Genomic DNA, 23183 nt, shown 5'->3' on the forward strand with positions numbered 1-23183 from the left:
TTGAAGCCTGTCTCCTTTCCCCAGCCTTGTTCCACCCCTGCCATGACACTGAACATCTTTCTCATGGATGGATTTGGCAGTGCCAGGCCAGGCTTTCTTGCCAGTGTGGCAACAGACACGGCTCTCAGCTTGTTAGACTGAAAGAATGTGCCGTTTTAATTAATGATATGTAAATATCCTTGAATGGGCCGCATTTGCATATTAAGAGAGATTTGCGGAATCTGCGGAGTAATATATTTTAATTAAGGATTAATTAAAAATAATGGGAATTTCATTTCGCCTGGCAGAATCCGTTTAGATCTTCGCACACGTCTGCTCGGGAGCCCGGTCGGAGCGCGCTGCCGGTGCCGTGGTCGGCAACCGGGGCCGGCGTCGGTGTCGCTCCTCTCCTCGCCAGGTCCCGGAACCACTGGCAAATCCAAGCGACCAGTCCCCTTGGCCACACAGCCTGGCTGCTGGTTTTGGGGCTGTTTTTTGATATTCTTTATGGCAAAATAAGCAAATGGCTGTGAGACACGGAACACTAGTTGTGTTGGCAATTATGTTAATAGCATGCTATTAGGCTATGATTCTATATGAGCAATTGGGGAGAAGAAATGCCTTACTGAGAGAGAATGATACAACAGACGTCTGTCTTATTGATATAGCTCCAGAGGAGCTTTCTGCGTAATTACACTCGGCCACTTTTCGGAGGTGGGAGAGAGGCTGTGGCCACAGGATCGAGGGGAGAGTGGCCCCCTGTGTGTGCCTGTGTCTGAGGCAGGGATGCATTGGGATCCCCTCATGATGCTTCCAGGAGGGATTCGTTACGCAGCTGTGATAGGCTGAGTGTCCAAGCATCCTGTGGGCTGTTTGGTGTGTTGCTCCAGGTGGTGTTGCAGAAGAATGTGTCCTGCATTGGTGGCCGAAGGGCCGCTGTAGAGCTCAGGGGACCTTGGCTGGAGCCCAGGGCTTGGTTGTTTGAACCATAGTGATGGAGATCATCAGTAGGAAACCACCTCATGGCCTTTTGGGAAAGTTGGCATGACCAGATCATGCTGAGCACATAGACCGGTGGCTGTGGTGGGACTGGCAAGGAGCAGAGTGACTCTTGAAGGGTTGAGGTAGGTGGGAAGTGGCAAGGGAAGAGTGAGGGTGCTGCTCCCTCCATCCCGCCCGCCTTTGCCCAGCGCTAAGCCGGCTGCAGCATATCGAATGCAAATGGAGAAAATGCAGTTTGTGGTAAGTGTCCGCTAATAAATAACCTCCGAGTCTTCTCCCTATCAGGCAGTGACATCCTGCATTTCTCTTCCCTGCCGCACCAGCCCAAGACATTTAATGATGTGGTGCTCCTTATGGGATGTGCCGCCCATGCTAAATATCCCCAGCCTTCACAAAATGGTGGGCAGGGAGCCCAGCCCGGCTGCTCCAGCCCTGCGCTGCTCCCCTGCAGCCCTGGGCACAGAGGTCGGCGGTGGTGATGCAGTGTCCCCCTCCCCATCCCCAGTGCAGACCCCTCCACCGCGCTCGCCCGCGGTCGCTGGAGGATTTCATTAACTGCACGAAGTAAAAAATAATCAATTTCAGATGTTCCCAGTGTTTGTGGTAATGGTCTCTCTAACCATTCTGATTAGCCGAGTGAAATGGAATTTTTCTTTTAAATTACAGCGCGTTGACATTAAATATAGACAAACTTTGTGCAGGGGGAAGGGACAGGCTTTCTACATTCATCCCTGTCCTTCTCCCTCCCCTTCCATCACTCTCCTCATCTTTGCATCACCCCCTCCCCAGTCATGCCAAAATCTCAAGCAACTTCTTTTTGCTGCCCACCAGACTAGGATTGTTTTTTTCACTCTGCGATTTGTGAAGTATTTTCTGGCATTTCAGGCTGATGGGGATGCATCTTTCCCTTTTTTATACATTAATTTTTAATTGTTTTTAATTTGTTTCCAAGGTGTGTTTGGGCTGGGACTAGTGCCATCACCAGGCTGGGTGGCTTCTCTCCATCCTTGTGGCTTCTTCCTTCCATCCTCTCGGCTGTGCACACAGTGTCGCTTTGGTTTTGCTATTCTTCCTTTTCGCTTTGCAGTTTCCTTTTGGATCCTGAGCAGTGCAGTCCAGGATAAAATAGATAGCAAGAGCTCCTGTGTGCCTTGGGGAGCACAACATGCTGGGCTCCTTCCTTCTCCTCCCTCTCTTACCTCCTCTCCCTGCACCCCTTCTCTCACCCCAGGCTGAATTTTTTTAGACTCTGACCAAGCCTGTAGCAACCCCTGCATTATTAGTTTATTTTTTTAAATTTATTTTTCATGCATTTTCCCCCCACCTCCCTTGTCTGGCCCTCCCACTGGCTGTGGGTGGATGCTGGTATGGTGCAGCCCAGCAGAGGCTTTCGACTTCTCCTTTTGATAAGCTGTCATCCCCCAGCCCCGCGCAGGGATTTGATCAGAGCGCTCTCCCGACCCCGTGGAAGACATTAAACACCCTCCCAGACCCTTTTCTCTGTCTCCATCTCTGAACCTTTCACTCTTCTTTAATGAGAATTTCTCCTAATTATTTCAGTGGCTGCAGCACAGGGACCGCAGTGTAGTTAGATCTTGATACCGGGACGTGACTGTTATGCTGATAAAGGCAAAAGATCAATAATTTAGGCCCTAGCGTTAATGGCAGAGCTGAGAGCTTAAGTGTCTGTATTCAGGTTTAGTCCTGAAGGTTCCTGGAGTATTAATGATTTCCAGAGGAATTCCCCCCCTTCCCCTTTCCTTGTGCTGCCATTGCTTTTTCCCTAGTCCCGTCTCCTGTTAAAACCCCTCTGTACTCATTTTTTTCTTCTATTTTTGTTTTTTCCTCATTGTTTCCCTAGTCTGCAGCCATTCTGTTTTGCTTTCAGGTTGCTCTGAATTGCCGTTACACAATTCATCTGGGGATGTGGTGGTGCATTAGGAAACCAAGGGAGAGAGGAGAGCCTAGGCCAGGGGGAAACACTGAAGCAGGGTGGGTAAAAAAATTATCCATGCCTGTCTGTTTTGCTTTGGAGACTGCAGGATGGGTCAGATTTCCTTCTGCAGGAGCTGAAGGTCTCCGTATAGGATGGAACTGCCATGTAGTGTGGTGGTGCACCTGTGGTTAACTGCCAGTCCTGTAAGGGGCCATGCTCTGGTCACCCACACTGGCTCCCCTGCCACCATGCACATGGATGCATGTGGAGGGGGAAGACTCCCCTAAGTGCGAAACTCCATATAAACCTGCCAAGCCCTCAGTGGAGCCCTTCTTCCTCTCTTGTGTCCTCACAGACCATTTTTGCTGTAGAAACTCAGGTCAGCTTGAAGGAGGCTGGTGCAGAGGGAGAACTGTGTGCATGTCCTGTGTGGAGCTGCTTTCCTGCCCTTTTCCTTTGGGAAAGGTCCCAGAATCACTTGATGTAGGGATGCTGAGCTGATTTGTAGTGGGATGGGGGAGCAGATGTATGTGCTGGAGATCCCAGTGCTCTGTGCTTCTTTCACCCAGCACTGTGATTCATCTGCCTTCTTGCTTGCTGGATTTCCTTCCCCAGGCCAGTGCATCTGAGCTGATCTGTGGCTGTCCAGGAAGTGTTTGGAGGCCCAGGATGGAAAGGGGAAAGTCTGAGAGAAGAGAGAGGAGTAGGAAACATTAACCAATCTTCTAGTGGGTCATAAGCACTTTCCTCTTGGGTCCGTCCCCCCCCCCCCCAAGCCTGTTAGTACTTGAGAATTCAGGAAATACTGAGTTGATTTGAAGGAAGATGACAAATGATGAAGGGAAATTGGGGGATAAAGACTGTTATTTAGTCGCAAGGAGCCCTGGCTGGGAAACAGTGCTATACACACATTAGCTGGTTAATGGGAATTTTGCCTGGATTATCTCCATCCTGATTAGGGGAGAGAGGCTGGGGGAGTGTGTATGTTGTGGCTTTTTGGCCTGTTTGGTACTGTAGGCCATCCTTTGCTGCAAAGGGAATGGAAAGGATTTCTTGAGAGTAGCAGAGTGTCCCTCTCCCATTGTTCTGCGGGTCTCTCCTGAGGACCTCTGCTCCTTCCCAGTCCTCCACTGCCATTCCTGATCCCCAATCCAGGCAGGAATTGACAGAGCATCCTCTATCCCTATTAGTATTGAGTAACATCTTGTAGGTCCTGAATGCCACAAACCAGACTTCGTAGAAGAGATGGAAATACTGGTTTGTGTTTTCTAACAATATCTTAAGCCAAGAGGGAAACCTCACTGTTGAGGCTTGGTCGACCAGTTTCCTGAGGATCAGCACTGCTCTGCATTGTGCTTGCATTTCTGATACCATGTCCTGTGAGTCTCAACTCTCCCAACACTGCTGGAGCTTTGAGAGGAAAAAAGATTAGCAAAAATGCAAGTATCCCATTGAAGTGGAGACTGGCAGCACTACCAGTGACCTCTTCCTTCCAACTGCAGAGCTGATATCTCCTGTGGTTTTTCCCTTTCTCTTTGCTGAGAGCAGAAGGGTCGTGCTGGCATCCCAAGGATGATGTGCTCCTTGCTGGGCTCAGACAGGCAGAGCAGGCTGGGTCTTGGTAAACAGTCCTGTAGCTCCATGGTCCAGCTGGCTCCTCCTCGCCGGCTCGCCTTGGCAGGGCAAACCAGAGTATAAATTAGTTTCAACTTATTGCAGTCACTGAAGTATAGAAATATAGCTGAGGACATGCGGGGAAAACATCTGGGCAGCGCGAAAGGGCTTGTTGGCTTTTATGTGATGGCATTAGTTTGGGCTGGGAGTGAAAAACCTTAACAACAGATTTTCCCAAAGAATAGAAAGGTGGTTTTAGTGTTGCCTAGTTTTATGCTGTTTACAAAAGCACATGTTTATGTGTTTGTGTATGCATATATCTGTCTATGCACACACATAATGACATGTATGGGAATGCTAATGTGGAATGATGGAAACATGAGCTGTTGGCCTGGTATATAAAGCTGTGCTGTAGAGGTTCTCCGGGGAGCAAAGGAACCTCATGGTTAAATTTCTTCGTGCAGGGTGTGGGGGCCATATGCCTTGATCCCAAATTCTTTGATTACTGAATAAAGGGAGACGACTCTTGCTGTAAATGTGGGCACATGGGACCAGGGCCAGTTCCCTGGTGTTGCAGGTGATCATCTCCTGTTATTCAGGCAAGCAACTTGGGTGCCATCTCCTGGGTCACTTTGCATCTGCTTCTTAACTCTTCTTAGTGAGTCTCTGTTCTCCTGGGCAGGAGGTTCAACAGTCCCCTGATGTTCCCACCTGAATGTTTCCTGGTCAAATTACACCTGTTTACACCTGGATATTTGAATGTCAAATTCAGTTGACTTCAGTAGGACCTTTCTTATCCCAGGCTGTCTGAAGTGTGTGTTGGATTTGCCAGGCTTGGTTAGGAGGTTGATTTCTGGATGCTCTGGCCTTATGTTGAGTATTTGCAGAGCTTGCCTAAGCAAGCTCTGGACAGGAGAGGACTTTACAGCTATGAGTAGCTGTAGGTTTTTCAAGCCACCAAACTGGTGGTGAAGTGAGGAAGGATTCCCTAAAGCTCTGCCAGTATTTGTTGCGGGTAGCCCTGGGGAGCAGGTATTTGTATCTGAAATGTTAATAGTGAGACTGAATTGAATCGTGTGTGCTGTCGGGGGAGCAGTAAAAGCCATTTACAAAAGAAGCCAAGAGAAGATCAGTAGAAATGCACACAAACCCTAAAAATCCCAATGTGACGCCTGAATAATCGCCCATTTGTCTGGGGAAAGAGATTAATCCAGGCAGGGTTCAGTTTAACAGGATTATTGAACAGGGTGGGAGGAAAGCAGAGGGAAGAAGGCTCTGGGATTTTCCATACAACTTCAGACCATGGATCTTTTCCAATGGCCCCAGCTGGATGGGGAAGCATCAAGAGCTGGGGTGGCTCTGCTAGATGTCAATGAGTGAGCTGTGGTGGGGCAGTTGAGATCACAGAGGTCTGACCTCATCCTTCCCTCTATGTTGCTTCATTGACCAGCTGGTTAGACAAGGAGCTCTTTGATTGAATGTGCTCCTTGCAAGGAGCTTGAATTGAAAATTTGGCGGCTTTTAACCCTGCCATGAAGAAATAGACATTTTATACCAACAGCATGAAGTTCAACTGTGTCTCTTTGTGGGCTGCCATCAGGTCATTTGTGTCCTTTGCATTGCTACTGGAAATGCCTGTCTTTGGAGAAGTCAGGACAGAGACATGGTGGGAGTTTTTGGGACAGTCATAGACCTTCATCAGCCTCTGATGGAGGATGAGGAAGGGACTTCTGTGGGTCTGGATTAGCCATTCAGTACGAAGGGACTGTCCTGCCAGGCAAAGCACCTTATGTTAAACCCTTTCATTGGGGTCAGACCCTAGAAGGTGTTTGGGGTCATAATGTTTTTTGTCCCTCAATGCCCCTGATCATGGCAATTCTACTGTCATAAGCTCATTTTATAGGCATTAATGTGTTTTCCTCTTAAAGGAGCTTTTTATCTTTTAAGACAGGGAGATGCATGGATGAGAAGGGAGGCAGTGCTGCTGCCTCTACAACATCCTCACAATGCAGATCACACAAAATAAAGTGAAAGGAGAAATGTTTTTATGGCATTGCCTGCATTTATGTGGAGCTGGAGAGGAGTGTGTGTGTGTGTCTATGTCTCTTTGTGCATGCTTTGTAATATAAAGTAATTGCAATGTCTCCACAGTGTTCTCATAGAGCTGTTGATGTGTGTCAGGTACTGAAACTTACTTTTAAGTCCCCTTCTGTGTGGGGTGTCTGGCATATTTAGTGATCAGAAAAAGAAGCAGGAGAATAAAAGTGGGAGGAAGAACAAGGGAGCAGCTCTGGCTGTCCAGTGTGCAGTATCTTCTTCCTGGCCCTCCCCTCCCCTGTCTTGACTCTTCAGGTGGATATTTATTTGTTGGTCTTTTGATATGACCCCTCTTTTTTTTTTGGTAGAGAGAGCTCCCAAATTCCTTTAGGGTGGTGGTGTGTTCAAGGAGTGGTGGGATAAGCAAACCCCATGGCACTCACATAAACAACATGTTACTGTTTCAGAAAGGCATAATTTTCTTATTTTCCTGTTTCCACGCATCTTAACTCACAGTTAAAAGTAAAAAGGTTTTTGCAAGCAGCATCTCCTCTTGCAGACTTGTGAAAGTAGTAACGTGGTGTTGTATTGCAACCACTCTTTTTTCAGCCTGTCCTGCTCTCTGCTGTGCAGCAGAACCTTGTGTCCTTTTCTAGGCTGTATTTGCCTCTAGTTTTCCCACTCCCTGTGGATATTCCCACTCCCTGTGACCACCTTGCGACCACCTTGCTCCTTCCACTGTGCTGCTTCTGCAAGCTCCAGTTAATTCATCTGTGCATGCAAGGAGCCAAAGACCAGGGATGGGATAGAAGATGCAGCCATCTGCATCCATACCTGCATTTCCCTGGGGAATGCCATGGGCATTTTCTCACCATGGAGCCTGTGTATCCCCAGAATTCCATTGAGGGGTGCAGGTTACCCAGTGAGCAAATCTGCCCAAACAGTTGAAGCCAGGAGCTGGCTGCAGGTGTTACCCCAGGACAATGGCTGGTTTGGAAGGAGGTATGTGCAACGGAACCTCACTTGCACATATAGTCTCCTGTCCAGGCAAGCCAAGCCCCATGGACTGGGTAGGCTGTTTGCTAAATGAGATCTGGCCTTTGGTACCAGGCTGAGAATCCCCTGTCTTTAGGATGGGAATACAGAGGTGGAAGGCTGAGGAATCCTGGAATAAAGCAGGAGTCTTTCAGCATAGATGTCATCCTTCCATCTCTGGCACATCCCGTGGTTCACTGTAGCTGGCAGTACTTATCAGAGCCTATTCTCGAGGAATGCTGTTTCCCAACATAGGCTGGGAGCTTTTCTCAGGTGATTCTGTGGGATGCTGAAGGCTGCACCCCAAGGCAAGCAGTCAGATAGAGCTGCCTCTTTTCTAACGTCTGGTCCTTCTTAAGTCCTTTAAATAGCAAACGAACTCCAGCAGGCTCTGCAGAAGGGTGAGGATGGGGCTCTGCTTGTCCGATTTTTTCCCCACGCCAGGGATGTGCTGAGTCAGGGATGAATGATTGGGAATCAACAAGGTGTTTAAACACCAGAATTGAAATTAATGTCCCCTCATTGCTGGTGAGGCTGCCAATACATTACAGCAAGCACCTTCCCAAAGTGAAATGAATGTTTGTTTATCCTCATGAAATATACATCAAAACATGTTGGTGGGAGAGGCTGTTAACGAGGAAACCCAACGGCTCTTCCTTAATTCCCATCTGGGAACAGGCACTGCTCCTCTCCTCTTTTCTTTCCTTTCTGGGCCTTGGCTTTGAAGCCTAACCCATCCGCAGCTGTGTATCCAAAAGCATTAATATGGCTTTAATGAAAACTCCGGTTGATCTGTCCAAAGATATTGATGAGTGGTCCTCAATCGTATTAATCTTCTCATTGCGGGAGGAAATGAAGGCAGCAAGCAGGGCCGTCAGGTGCCTCTGGAAGAGGAGGGTGAGCTGGGAGCAGGGAGGCCAGGGCTGCCTGGCCTTGCCTTCAGGGCTGCACCTTCTCCTGGTGCCAGATGTTTTTTTTTTTCATTTTTTTTGGTCCTCTTAGAAACTGGAAATGAAGTGACTGCCCCTTGCCTGGACTGCGCAATGCAATTCCAGGCCGGTATTTAACATTCAAATCATTAAATTTCCGCCAATAAATCCATTACTGTTAATTGTATTGAAGGGACTAACGATCTGTCGACAATATTCCACCATTGATTCCCATTCGCGTCGAATGGCAACCTCACTTTCAGTCCATGCTGGGGTGCATTTTTGGGGGTTCCCCCTGCTCCTCTGCAGCTTTTTCAGCAGCACGATACTCCTGCCATCCCCTTCTCCCCTAGTGCAGGCTGCTCCTCGATAGGAACACGCTACACTTCTTTATGGCTTATGGCAAACTGCCTTGATTACTTCTACTGTTGTACCCATTATGTGAATTAAATATGTATTCAGTTGCATGCTGCTTGCGTTGTTATTGCAGGGTGACATATGGTAGTGACTCAATTAGAATGAAACTAGCATTAGATAACCCTTCTGATTACATGCATCCCAGCCCGCTCGGCAGCCTGGCTGCTGCCGCCTCTGCTGCTGCCTCGCCTGATCTCCCATTATCGCCGGGCTGTGGGTTTCATTATCGTCTCCAGAGGTGGGCTTTAGGCAGGAGCATGGCAAGAGGAGGCCGTGTGGGATGAGGCTGTGGCCTGTGGGTGCCATTGCGCTGCCCACAGCTGCACTGGCCCCGTAGCCTCTTGTGGGAGGGATGCTGGCAGTGATGCAGTGATGCTCACAGAGATGCTCACAGCAGTGCAGAGATGCATTGTTTGCACACTGGGCTTTCCTCATGGCTTTCCATCCCAACCTTCTTTGCCTTTCCTTGGCAGTAATGCCTGGGTGTTTCAGAGCCCAGAAATGCCCAAGCACAGGGACCATCCACTGTGTCCCAGCCAGAGTGCTTTGATGGAAAGCACTGCCGTGGCACAGCCCCTCGCAAGCAGCCATTGTCATCAGAGTGAAGCTCCCAGTATTTGAGGACGTCCTCAAACCAGCAGCAAAAAGGGCTTGAAGTTCGGTTTGATACACAGCTGCTCCTGACTGGTAAGTGACTTCAAGCTTTCTGTAAAGGAAAGGGATCAAATGGTCAGTGATGACATTTTCCTGCCTTCTCTTTCTCTTTGTGAGTGCCTGATGAGAAATGCCTTGATAGGATCTGGGTGTTTTGGGATTGCAGTAGGGCAGTGATGGGTGGCTTTGGCACTGCTGCCCTCTGGTGCCACTCTGGTGGCTCCCCAGAGAGTCCGGGGGTCCCAGAGTGCTGCATTCGCTACAACTGAAGGATTTTCTACTTCCTCAGTTCCCTTTTGCCCTCCAAAACCCAACCTAAACCTTAAATGTTTCTTGAAGGTAGAAAGGCTGGATTTTCCTGTACCACAGCTTACATCATCTCTGGCCATTGGAGGGCTCTGCTGCAGGCACCGGTGAAAGATGCTACTGATCCTGCGAGCAAGTCTCCAGCATTGAATTTTGGTAGCCAAAACCTGGAAGGTTTGGCTGTTCCACACAACAGCCAAACTTGCCATGTCTAGCCACAGGGCATTGCCTCTCCCTAGAGTTTGGGAGTAAATAAATCCAGTCGTGAGCACTCCTCCCTGCTCCCAAACCCGCTGCTTTTGCTTTATAGCCTTGTGAACTGTTTGTCAGCAAATCCTGATGCAAAAGTAAATAGGAAATGGATTAATTATATAAACATAATGTGGTTTCCAGAAACAAATCTCAGCTTGTCAGCTGTTTGCAAATGTTTCTCTCCAAGGGTTGCTCTCTGGTTAGTCCCAGCACCCAGTTTCTCCTCTGGTGTTGGGCAAAGGGAGGTGTTTTTTTTTCTGTAAAGCGAATAACGACAGCGATCAAAAAGCAAATAACATACTTCCTGGTGACAGGACTTAGCTAAATACAAATTTTATCTGTGTACGTATATAGCTGTTGAGGGGGATATTTATGAATGGAAAATAATACAGCTTGACAAAAAAAAACCATTAGTGCGTTTTTCCACATCACAGCTCGGAGTTTGGTTTGCACCTTTCATCGCGCCTTAATTCTTTGTGTTTCTCGTGTATGTTCCTGTGTGAGGACGCCCGTGTGGGGGTGTGTGTACGCAGGGGCTGCACACACATTATGCTGTCAGACTGCTGCGGGAAGCTTTATTCTTGCTTTTGTAAGTGGGAAGTTTCTTTTCGTGGTGGAATAAAGGCCTTTCCCAGCGGAGAACCAGGAGTCCGTGGCAAGGTAGTTGCTCTTAGAGTCCTAATCCTTCAGCTCATTCCAGACAGTAGCCCAAATCCCATGAGCATCCTTCCCAGGGTCAGGGTTTTCTGAGCAGCTGGTGAGGTGCAGAGTCTGGCAGGGTCTAGCCAGTGAAACTGAACTGTGGTGGGTGCTGCAGGAGCCCCCACAGCTCTGGGGGCACCATGGAGGTGATGCTCACATGCAGACATTGTCCATTCTGGCTGAGCTCTCCAAATTTAGAATACTTGTCACAGCTCAATTCTGGTGTTGTTCTGGGGTCCTGAGGTGATGCTCTCCCTTACCAGGAGTCAGAGCACACCGTTCTTTTTCCAACCCAAAGCTGCTCTGGTGGCTGGGTGTGTTTTCCTCCCAGAGCAGAGTTTGGAGTGGGGGGTGTTGTGGGGCTCTTGGAGCCAGGATCCAACCCTCCATTGCTTGCCTTGCTGTCGCTTGGGTTGCTTTTAGCTAGAAAACCATCAGCTCATACAAATAACTGACAGCAGCCAGCGGCAGCTCTTGGCAGGTATGTAAACAAAAGAGGAAACCGTTTTCTGCTTGCTCTTTCCACACACCCCTGCCCTGCTTTTTCCTCCCCCCGTTTTGTTTATATTTTTTTGTTTATTTGAAAGCACTGTGGGGCGATGTCACCCTCACGCACATCCCCATCCAGAGCTGGTGGTGGCCTTGCCTGGTGTCAAGCTACAGTGTGTCATCTTGTTTTTACAACTGCTTTGCACAAAGGAGTTTGAGAAGCAAATAATTGGGAGGCTACAAGGACAATTACCTGCTCTCCCTGTTTTTTGAGCCCTTCAAGTCTCCCTCTCCTCTGAGCATCCCCTTCAGCCTCATCCTTCTACTGCTGGCGGGTGCATCCCTGCTGGTTTCTGTAAGCTGCCTGGTGAGCACAGCTCCCAAGTCTGCAGGCTGTCAAAGGCTGTGTATCTCTCCAATTGATTGGAAAAGTTCTTCTGCATGTATTTATTTTTCTTTTTTTTTTTTCCACACTGAAGAACAACACCTGAGCAGGTCTCTGTCAGGCCTGCATGGCTTGTGCAGAAGGGAGGTGAGTTTGCAGACCGGGACTTAAAATGAACACTAGTGTAGTCCTATGAAGTACGAGCAAAAATACTGGAAAATGCAGATTTTTTTTTCTACTTTCTAAAGTGCCAGGCAGTTTCTTAAGATGTTGTTTATTATGGTGGTTGTTGTTATTATTAGCTGGTAATACTTGTATGAGTGGGTTCCCCTTCACTCTCCCCTACCCCTGTGCAGCTGTGGAAGGAGGAATGCAGACCCCAGCACAGTGGCTGTGTGCCTGATCTCAACTCCAGGGGATTTCTCAGGAGTGAAAGGAGATGGAAAACACTGTGAGGCCACTAAGCCATGAGCCAGAATGGATTATCTAAGTGGATTAGTGATTTCTGACCAGGGGCTGGTGTGGAACAGATGGGGTTTTGCCTGCTGCTCTTCTGGGGTTATGGTGAGTAATGGCAGGTTGAACCCTCTGTCTCTAGTATCTGCAGCCTCTCTCCCCCTCTGCCCATCTTCTGTTCCCCCAGACAGACTCTGTGAGGGCTTCCCAGCCCTTTACTGCCCTTGGAGGCCTGCCTGCGTGCCTGCACTCACCCTCAGCTGGTGGTGAAGGGAAGCTGGAGCGGGTGGGGCTATGATCCCCTGTCTCCCCTTCCCTAAGCCCTTGTGTCCCCAGGGAATACAGGCACAGTGTCGGGTCAGTGGGCTCCCTCTTCCTTCACATCAGATGTCCTGTGCTCATCTCTGAGGGTCTCCCAGCCCTTTGTTTATGTGGGAACAAACCTCACACCTGTCTTTCACTGCATGTAATGTGCCTGCACTTTTTTCCCCTTTTTCTCTCACTCTCCTATTTTTTCCCTTCCTCAAAAAAAGAAAAAAAAGAAAAGAAAAGAAAAAATAAACTAAACCCCCAGCAGAAAGCAAGCTGTGATACTGTCGGGCCTGGCGTTGATGTTATTTATTTTCCTCAGTTGCTGCTCTGGAAGCCCGGAGTTGACAGAGCGGTTTTGTAGAATAGAAACATTATAGACTGTTACTGTCAGAGTGTTAAATGTGATGGATAGAGAAATACAGGGGAGGGAGGGGACTTTACACTAGCCATGTCTGCCAGCGAGGGTGCTCATGGGAGAATAAACCATCCGCATATAAGAAATGAATGAGGTAATGTGGCGGGAGGTAATGGACTCTTGCAACAGAGATGCGCCCTGCCGGCTGGACTTAACCCTCGCCACTCCACTGGTGGGATGGGGTGGGATGGGAGGTGTGTGCCCTGCTCAACTGTGGCCCTGAGATCTGACTGGTTCAGAGCCAGGATGTTGAGGTGTGATAAGAAGAGCTTAATTGTCCCTGTGGAGCAAGGAGAGCACTTGCCAGGTCCCTGCAGACCCCCCTCCTACAGCAGTGCTTGCTGGGCTGGCCACAAGCCCAGGATGGAGCATCTTCATGGTGAACACCAAGAGATGTATTCCTCACTTGTTGGCAAAGGGACTTGTGCTGCTCAGGAAGTGCAGAGGAGGCAGCCATTGGTCCGCAGCAACCTGATGGCTCACTTGGGGTGTATCTGGGTTTGGAGTCCTTCTGAGAGTGGATGTGGAGATCTTGGGGTTCACTTGGCCCAGTGAAGAGCTCAGGTAGCAGAACAGGTAGCCCTCAACCTGGTCATACTTTTTTATCAGTGGCAGAAGAGCTGAGAAACTGAGGGCCTTCCCCTTCATTCATGGCCAGTTGCCCAGAGTGCTAAGTGAGGGTCCAGAACTGAAACCCCATTTATAGTGCTTTTTTGTGTTTCAAACATAACTTCTTGTGTCTGGAGGGATGGGTTGGGTAGGGAGATGCTGTGGTGGCTGGTGGTTCTCCAACTCTGTGGTTGTCATGAGAGGGCAGGCTGTGTGCATTTCTGACCTCTTCTTCTGGTTCACATAAATGGTTTTTCCAGTCATCAAGTTAACTATCAAATTGTGTTTTGAAGGCTAATGAGTGTTGGTTGCTTGTTTCCATGCCTCTTCCTTACAGAGTCTTTCCATAGTTCCCTCCATGAGGAGATTCCATGCCTGTAGGACCACAGACACATAGAGTGGTTTGGGTTGGAGCAGGGACCTTGAAGAGCATCTTGTTCCAAGCCCCCTGCCATGGGCAAGGACACCTTTCAGGAGATCAGACTGCTCAAAGCTCCATCTAACCTGGCCTTTAACACTTCCAGGGATGGGGCAACCACAGCTTCTCTGGGCAACCTGTGCCAGTGCCTCACCACAGGGTAAAATTTCTTCCTAGTATCTAATCTAAACCTACCCTCTGTCAGTTTGAAGCCATTCCCCCTTGTCCCAACACTATAGGCCCTAGAAACAAATCTGTCTCTCCCTCTTTCTTACAAGGATGCTGGGCTTGCAGGGGGAGTGGAGCCTCAGGGCAGGGGGCAGCCCTGGCAGCTCTCACTGCCCCTTCCCTTCATGCTTCACTGGATGTCCAGCCTGACTGCGCAAAGTTTGTCGTAGTCAGTGTGTGTGAGTAATTGAATTACTTCCTTGTGCATTTTACCCTTGCTGACACCATCTTATCTCCAGCTCATGGAGCTTCATTCACGTCCTTGTAGGAGTCCCTCAGACCTCATGAGTCCTTGCTAACCCCTGTTGCTCATGTTCTCATCAAACCCACTGCAGCTGATGCTCTTCTGCCAGAAATAAACTTACTAAGCAGCAGTGGGCAAACCTTCTACACCCCTGGTCTTGTGGAAAAAGCCTTTTATTTCTACTCTCTGACACTTCTTAACTAACCTTTAGTCCTTGCTTTTGCTGGGAAAAGAGTTAAATTGATCAACTGATGAAACTTTGGGGGACTCCAAATTATGTCAACGGTATTTTGTCCCTGCTGTTCCTGGGTGCACAGCAATTGTAATTTATTAGTCAGGTACATTTTCTTCTTCCTTACGGACAGTGCTAGTTAATCTCGGTGGTATCGTGTCCATCTCAAGGCTTTATCCTATCTATTTATCATCTTAGCTGGTACTGAAGTGAGACTCACCATTCGGTGAATCTGTGGCTCATCTCACTCCATTTTTTAAAAATAGGGTATGACACTTTGTGTCCTCTAGTGTAATGAGAGATTGAGCTGCTAATGAAAATATGCAATCATTTTATTGCTGAGTCCCTGCAGAACTCTTAGGCAGGTATTATCTGGTCCTGGTGACTCCTCATTTTTCATTTTCCAAACGTGCTTTAACATCACTTCTTCTGACATCTCAATCTCTGATTGAGCCTCATCTTTGCCACCTGAAAGATGGCCCACAGTGAGGGATCACATGGTGTTGGGTTGCTGAAGGCTGAAGACTGGGTTCCCCTGCATCCTTGCACCCCATGGTCACTGCCATAGCCACTCCTCCAGCAACTGGCCCTGCATGAATGATGCCAAGGTCCAGACTTGGTGTAGGTGTTACGATAAAATTCATCCTCACCTTTGCTTGTGAGCTCCTAGCTAATTGAAGATTGCAGCCAATTAAAGGATCATCTGTTTGTGAAATAGGTGAGTTTGAGGAATTTCCTTGTATTTGCCTGCTGCTTCTTTGGTGCCAGGGTCAGATTTCTTAGGGGTTCAGCAGGAATTTCTAAAATGTTTCTGTCCAAGAGATGTCTGGATGCTCTGGCTCCAACTGCTTGAACCTGGATATGCTGGTGCTGGACCTGTGTTTGCCTTCAGATGGTGGTGGGGAAACAGGAGGAGCTGATCTCAAACCAAAATTTCTTTCTTATGAAAGAGCCATGGTGGGGGATGCTGCTTGCCCTGGAGGTGCAGCCATGAGGGACCCTGGGGATATCATCAGCATCCATGCTGGGTATCAGCTGCTCTTACCCCAGCACTTTGAGACCTGGTTCACAAATCCCTTTTTTCTTTCTTTTTTTTGTGAGCTTTGCTCTCCAAATGAGCTTGATTTGGCAAAAGGCTTCTATTGCAGCACGTCACAGGTAATTTATTCCCGGGTACTGTAATCTGAAGAAAAGCAGAGCGAAGGACCTCCAGTCACAGCCGCGTGCGCACGCAAAAAGTTAAGTATTCTTGCTTTCGCTGACAGTACAAAGGTGTCATAGACGAGAAGGATTGACACAGACCAAAGGGTCTTGTGGGAAATATGATAATAACTATAAAGAAGACAGATTATTCCCCAGTTGCCAACATTCAAACCTTTTTACAGTCAGTTCAAACATATAAAACTTTATTGCTGTAGCAGAAAGGGGAACAATTTCTGGTTGCACAGCTTTCCCAGGGCTGGGTTTATACTGTCTGTGTTATTGCTCTATAGTGGCATTTTAAAGTTTATTGAACAAGACTTTTACAATTGAAGGAAGTATATAAAACTGTAAATTTATTAGATTTTTCAGGATAAGTGCCCTTTCTAGTTGTGCTCAAGAATTCGGAGCTACAAGAAACTGCTAGTTACAAGACTTATTAATATTAAAGACTGAGAGCGCGCACATTTTATACCTTAACTGATCTAAAAAATAATATTATGATATTACTGGAAATCTGAGCTGTCACCGAGAGGGTGCGTAGAGCGTTCGTATGGTTTGTGTATGTATAAATAGTTGGTACCTACATGCAGGTAGGGGGGTGTGTGTCTGGTTATGCCTCCAGGGTGTACACACTTGTACTGTATGAGGGTGTGTGCACATACAATATGGAAACACACAAGTGCCTGTGTGTGTTTGAGCATATATGTATATATAAATCTATGTGTTTCTATACACTGTTTTATTTTTATATGGATTTATTTCCTATATTGTGCAGTGCTCTCTAGCATGGAGTCTTGGTGTGCACGGAAGGCTTTTAGGTGACGCATAAATACAATTAATGGGGTGCCTGGGTGGGTTTGATGGTTTTATCGTGCTTGGTTGATGTGGTGTTCATGGGCATCTCAGTGTAACTCAGATATGAAGACCTTCAGTATGTAAAACTCCACAATTTATGGCACATTCAACCATTCACCTGGTATTTTGTGCCTAAAATCAGTGAGTACATGAGTGGCAGTGGGATAGTGTGTTCCAAAAGGAACACCTGCCCCCATCCCTTGCCTACTCCTTAAGGCTGCAGCTGAGTAGCAGTAATCATAAATTTGCAGGGACTGGGCTCTCTGGTCGGCACATTTGCTTGGGGCTGCTTATGCAGCAAAACTGGGCTGCAGTGCTGCTAGAGACAGCCCTCAGAGAGCTCATCCACGTGCAGTCTGGGGGAAAGCTGCTCTTGAGGGCTTCCTGCTGTAAGTTTTCTTGTTTTCAGCTTGGAGACGATTTCACCTAAACATGAGACTGGAATGACAATAACTCTTAAATCTGTTATTCTGCTTGTGAGCATCACCTGCCCACCATGGTGTGCAGTGCTGCTGGAGTAGCCATGAGGACATCTAAGAGGAGTTTGTTGTGGGTTGGGGATGCCCACTGGGGCAAAGACTCTCCTTAGGTGCCTCTAACCAGGGCTTGGGGCTAGAAATACATCCCCCAGCTCACAGGGAGAGCCTTCCTCCACTTCCCTGCTCGACGGGTCCAGCACAGCTGCAGAAGTAGATGTCAACTTTGGCATCTGCCACGGCAACTTGCAAGGGGCCACGGGTGCTTTGGAGGCTGAGCAGGAGCAGGCAGGAGCATCACAAACCGGCAGCGAAGGCAAGGAAGTCAATAAGCCCTGAATCTTTTATGAGACCTTGGATATTCTGATCACAGCTCCGCTGGCACTGAGATAGGAATACAGATCATCTGAGAAAGCATCCGTGACTTGAGGCTCAGTCCTGGGTCTTCCTAAGGTTTTTAGCTTGCCTTCCCATATTAACATTTTGCTGTCGTTTTTTTGGGGGGTTTCCCTGTTTTCTCCTGCTTTCTTCCCGCAGGAGGAATGGCGTTCAGGTGCGATTTTCAGGTCTAGCTGGAGAAGAAAGTGGGAAGAACGATAGTGTGGCTAATGAGGCTGTGAGTGTTATCTCTGCTTATTGTTAATAACAAAACCAAGCAGCAGCACCGCACGCTGTGAATTGGAAGAAAAGGAAAGCCCTCGGATCCCTTGTAATCCTGCGTTGCGCAGCGCGACAGTGCTGGAATTGCAAGGGTGCTTACTGAATTCATTTTGGGTTTGGAGAGAAAAGAAGGGAGGAAAAGAAGGAGGATGGGGAGGGAAAAAAAAAAGACCCCTGCACTGAGATGAATTTATGCCTAAGCTTGTCTTGGGAATGCAAATGTGTTTAAGACTCTCTGAGCTAAACCACCCCTTTCAGGAAGAGGGAGGGGGGAAAGGGGGAAAAAAAAAAAGAAGTATGACACAGAAGGGACACCGGGAGAATGTGAAATGAGGGCTTGCTGCCCCTCCTCCTGCGCCCTGCCTGCTGCCGAGCTGGCACGAGGAAAGGTCGGAATGCTGCACTGAGGTTGGGATACAGGCCTGTGAGTGCTGTGTTCTGACCCATGGCTCTGTCTCCATCCTCACAAGGAGGTGAGTGCAGGTGTCACCCCACCATCGCAGCGGCCTCGTGTACCCTCTTGCTCCCTCCTCACACCAGCCTGGGCACGAGCGCATCAGGTGTGACATGGCCACTCTTGTGCCACTGCCACTAAGTGCCCAATTTCCTTTTGCAGAGATGAGATGCTACCTGCCTGCTGCCCCCGGGCTCTGCAGGGACTGGGCAGGGCTCTGCCAGCGTTCCAGGGATGCTCTCCCAGGGGTCTGCTCAGTCCAAGGGACGAGGAGGGCGGCAGGGAGAGGAGAAAACCGACAGCAAGCTGCAGGGAGGAGGGATGCAGGCGGAGATGCGAACCCACTGCCAATTGGGCAGTTGTGTCTGTTGTCTGGAGGCTGCTGCTAACCACTCGTTACAATTAAAATGAAGTGTCCGTCAGCGGCTATCTTCGCTGTGTGGCCCATATGTTTCTGAGCTGATACTGTCCGGATTATTCTGTTTGGGAGAACGATAACGGCTGTTTATAACCTTGGCAAAGACTGAGCCCTAATCAGGCTGGAGCACATTTTCACCGACTGGCTGATAACGGGCTGTTAGCTGCCTTATCGCTGGGGAGAGATAGGCCAAAATAAGCAGATCTGTGAGCACAGGAGCCCAACCAGGAGGCACATACCCTGGCCTGGCCTTTATTTTTAGATGGTCTTTTCTTTTTTTTTCTTCTTTTCCTGGCTGATTTCAAAGAGAAGAGGAGATTATTTCAGCAGAAGGAGAGGGAGGTGGTGGGGTTTGTTCACTTCAGTAAATGAGGTGGCAAGAAAGGCATGCAGAAATAACACAGGCATGTTGTATGGCTTTCTGTGTGCCCCTGAATTACCCTGTGGTCCTCCCAAGCCCCTACAGGAATATCCATTTTTGGGAATAAGAGTGGAGTACATCCTCCCTCACAGCATCCCTCCTTCCTCTGCTTTCTGCTTGCTTCATCCTCTTTTTTTCTCTCCAAAACAGGACAATGGGCTGGTTTTGGGGTGGAATTGGTTTTGTGTGGTGGAAAGGCAATTCGAAAGACAAAACTTTGGCTGAGTTTTCTTCCCAAAATTAGGTTATTCATAAAAGATGATGTATAGCAGTGAGACCTGGGCATTCCTGCTGAAGACACTGTGTTGGTCCAGAGTATCTTGAAATCATGTGTGGTGAGATACCTAGAGCCCAGTTTCCATGAAGGGAGCATTGAGGCTGGCTGTAGCATCTTCCCAGTCTGCACTGGTACTTGGCTGTTGTGCAGCAACTGGGTTAAGTTGGTGCTGTTTGTGGGGCAGGTTCGTTATCCCATCCCATCTTACTTGATGTAACCTGAGTCTTGCTCCATTGCCCCTGTGTCACTGCTCTCAAATCTTCCAGTGGAAATGGTCCAGATTTCCCAATGCCACTCCTCCCTCCCTCCCTGCACTGCTCAGTCTCCGTACTCTGCCTTGAAGTCTCAGGCAGGTGTTCAAATAAATAATGCAGCTAAAAATACCTTTTGGCAGCAGCTGGGAGTTGTTGCGAGTGGCGCTGTTGGAGTGGTGGGAATACAGCATCCCGGCTCTGCAGGCAGGTGTATCTGTGTGCTTTGGGAAAGTGAGAGCAAGCGCTGTGGGGACAAGGGTGTGTCTGTCTCCTGGGTCCACCACAGCCCCACTGATGAGCCGAGGTGTTGATTCTGTCCTCCCTGGCTTTAAAGCAGGTGTCACCTTCTCCAGGATTGGCATTAAGTGGAAGGATACTGCCAGGGCAACCCACCCCTCCATTGAGCTGCACCCCAGCTCATGGAGCAGTGTCACACTGACCCTGTGCTCTGGCTGCATCAGCAAAGGATGCTTTGTGCTGAGGTAACATCTTGAGCCATTTCTTCTTTGGGGAACACTTAACAGGCTGGATCACACAGCCTCCTTCAGGGAAGCCAAGCCCTTCCCAGCCACCTCTAGGTGCTGCAAGAGCACCCAGCACTTCAGGCTTTCAGTCTGATTTGCTGAAATTGGCTGTTTTAAAACCTCCCCCAAAAAGCCTTTGCTGACTGTCTTTTCCTGGGGAGTCATCCCAGCTAAAGGTAGTTCCTGGTGGCTTTTCCTTTTCCCTTTATCTGCCTAGTTCTGGACCTGAACTTGGCAGCCCAGCGGGTGCAGAGGGCTCTATCTCCAGTAGCATCCATCTCCTGGCTCTGCTTGGAGACCTTTTGAGAACTGCCCTGGCAGCAAATTGTTGGATGACAGATGTAATTATTGCAGCAGGAATGTTGCTGGGGGCAGTTGGCCACAAACAAAACTGACCTTGGTTTTCCTCTTGCCCAGCTGATAGAAAACCCTTCGCTGCAGGTCAGAGCTGCTCCTGCTCCAATGCACAGAGGAGAAGGGATGCTAGGCTGTGATGCTCCTGTGTCTGTGCATTTTTGGGGAGAGCTGGCCACTTCCTGCATCAGGTGTGTGGGCCTTTCGGTGGGATATCCTTCTGCATCTCATCCTGGAGAGTAAAGTGGCTTGTTAATGAGTCCCAAAGCAATTGTGGAGGAGTGGAAGGATAAGGGCTGGGGATGCCGGGATGCTCCTGAGCTTCATGCTACTTACTCAGTGAGGGCTGAGACCTGGTCCTGCTCACAGTGCTGGCAGAAACTGTGTCAGTCCATTAGTACTGGCTGCCCTTATGTTCTCCTTCACTATAGGAGCTGGGAAAGGGGTGCTGGTGGGGCTGACGTGGTGGCTCAGGGTCACTGGTGATCTGGGCAATGCTGGAGTGGTGCTGGAGTCCTGCAGCGCTGCTGCCTCATTGCAGCTTTGGCCATGGCTCCTTTTGAGATCTGAAAAGACAAAGCCAAATGGTGTGTTGGAAAACCTTCCCAACTCCAAGGGAGATGCTGTCTAGGAATTGCTGGCTGCTTTTCCATGCTTTTTGTGTGTATTTGACCTGTTTTGACAGTGGAAATGCAAGCCCAGTGCAAAATCAGCCAAGGGCTGGACAACTTTTTGAGTGAAAATGTGGTCCAGCTATGGCATGGTGGGCAGCTGTGGTGTGGTCGTCCAGTGCATGGCCCCACAAGCCTGTCTGCTGTTATTTATCTTAGTCCCCAAGGCTGGGAGAAAGGTTTCCTGTGGCTCCACAGCCTGCTGCTGGCCCATGAAATGCAGTCAGAGCTACGCAGATGCCATGAGCCAGGGCAAGCTGACTCTTCCCATCTCATCCCACAGAGAACAAACAGAGCTCAAGGTAAAGCGCTGAAATTTCACCGTGACCTTTTCTTAAAGCATTATAATCAAGTTGAACGTTTCCAGTTGTCCCACTAATGTTTGCCCCATGGGAGAAGGCGTCCTGCTTTGAGGGAGGATGTTTGTGGCGATGAGCTCGCTGGCCCTGGGAGCTCATGGCGCTGGATGCCAAGTGCCTGCTGGGGCTGGAGAGGCGGGGGCAGAGGGCTGGGCCTGCTCCCTGCCTCCTGCTGTAATGCAGCCAGGGGAGGGAATCTGCTGAATGCTCTGCATCTGCTACAGCCTTTGCTCAGGGCTCTTCGACACATGGATTGTAAAACACACACCGCCTGGCGTGTCGCTGGGCACCCGTAAGGCCTCCCATGTGTGATTTCAGGGTGTTGCAGTTGGCTCGGCCTGTGGGTTCAGCAGCTCCTGCCTGGGGGCAAGATGGGGTTGTCTTGAGGGATATGGGGCTTGGTCCAAGGATATGGGGCAGGGAGAGCCTTCAAAGTACAGCCTGGACACAGAGGAAGCTTGTCTGGGGAGAAGGGATGAACTGTGTTTATGCTGCCATGTCTTCTAGGTCCATCTTTCTCAGGAGGTCTTGGGCTCTTCAGGCTGGTGTCTTGTGGTGCTGTGCCTGGGAACATGGTATTCAGCCTTCAGCATGCAGGACCATCTCACTTCAGCCTGAATAGGCAACTGCCCCTCTTGTGTTGCAGGTCCCTGTGGCTTGTCTGGCACAGACACTGGGGTTTCTGTGTCCCTCAGCCAGCAGTGGAGAAGGTGATGCTGTCTTCCTCAATGGTGAAGGGTATGAAGTCCACTTGATGTTCTGCTCTGTCTCACAGAGCTGCACAAGAGGTGTGACCCAAATGCTCCATGAAGGTTGTCCACCCACAGCAGTGTATTTCCTGCAGGACTGGGAAGGTGATCCAGCTTGTGCCGTGTTTTGTGAACCCTTCCCCATCCAGGATGCTCTCACTGAGTTTGGCTCTTTCAGGAATGCTTTTCTGATCCCCACCAGATTTTTGAAACATATTTGTGGGATGAAGGATGGAGATACTCTCACCTGTGTGTGGGAGTAGTGGTGGTTGGAGCAGCAGTGCCAGGGTAGTGACACAAGGGCTTCCAGACCCATCCAGGCACGCATGGGGCTGCAAGCAGCCCATCACTGGCAGTGTGCTTCAGCCTCACCACCACTGCCAGCTCGCAGCTGCCTCCCGAAGCAGCTGGGTGCCCACAGCCACATCCATGCATGGGGTGAGCCCTGCTCCTGCTGTGCCCAGCCAGTCCATGCTTCCCGTATCCCAAAGCCTTTGTCCTGGGAAGCGAGGGTCCCCTCCGGCTGCGTGTGTGTGCTGGCTCTGCTGACATTTAGCTCGTGCTGGCTTGCCACGATGCATATGTATGAGGAGCAGGCGGGAGGGTGATGGGGGGCTGGCCCCCAGACCCCGCAGACACAAAGCTGCTGCATGTGCTGCATATGGCTCCAGGGGCTTGGGTTTTATTTCTGAATTTTCTCTTTGAAATGTTCCAACAATCCTGGTTCAGTTTTGGCGGGGAAGGCGGGCTGGCTGGGTTGGGGTTCTGCTGCTGCTTCCCAAGGGCTTCCCCCAGGGCAGCCGCTCTTTTTGCACAAGGCATTGGATGCAGCTGTAACATTCCCAGCAAGGATCTGT

General features: G+C 49.3%; 1 protein-coding gene across 2 annotated transcripts in view; it reads left to right on the forward strand.

Annotated features, from left to right (window-relative positions):
- The window catches only part of PBX1 (PBX homeobox 1), a 130642-nt gene that overhangs the window by 54650 nt on the left and 52809 nt on the right, over nt 1-23183 (forward strand). The window lies entirely within an intron of this gene.

This window comes from Pithys albifrons, chromosome 10 (genome assembly GCF_047495875.1).
Source record: "Pithys albifrons albifrons isolate INPA30051 chromosome 10, PitAlb_v1, whole genome shotgun sequence".
Classification (NCBI taxonomy): Eukaryota; Metazoa; Chordata; class Aves; order Passeriformes; family Thamnophilidae; genus Pithys; species Pithys albifrons.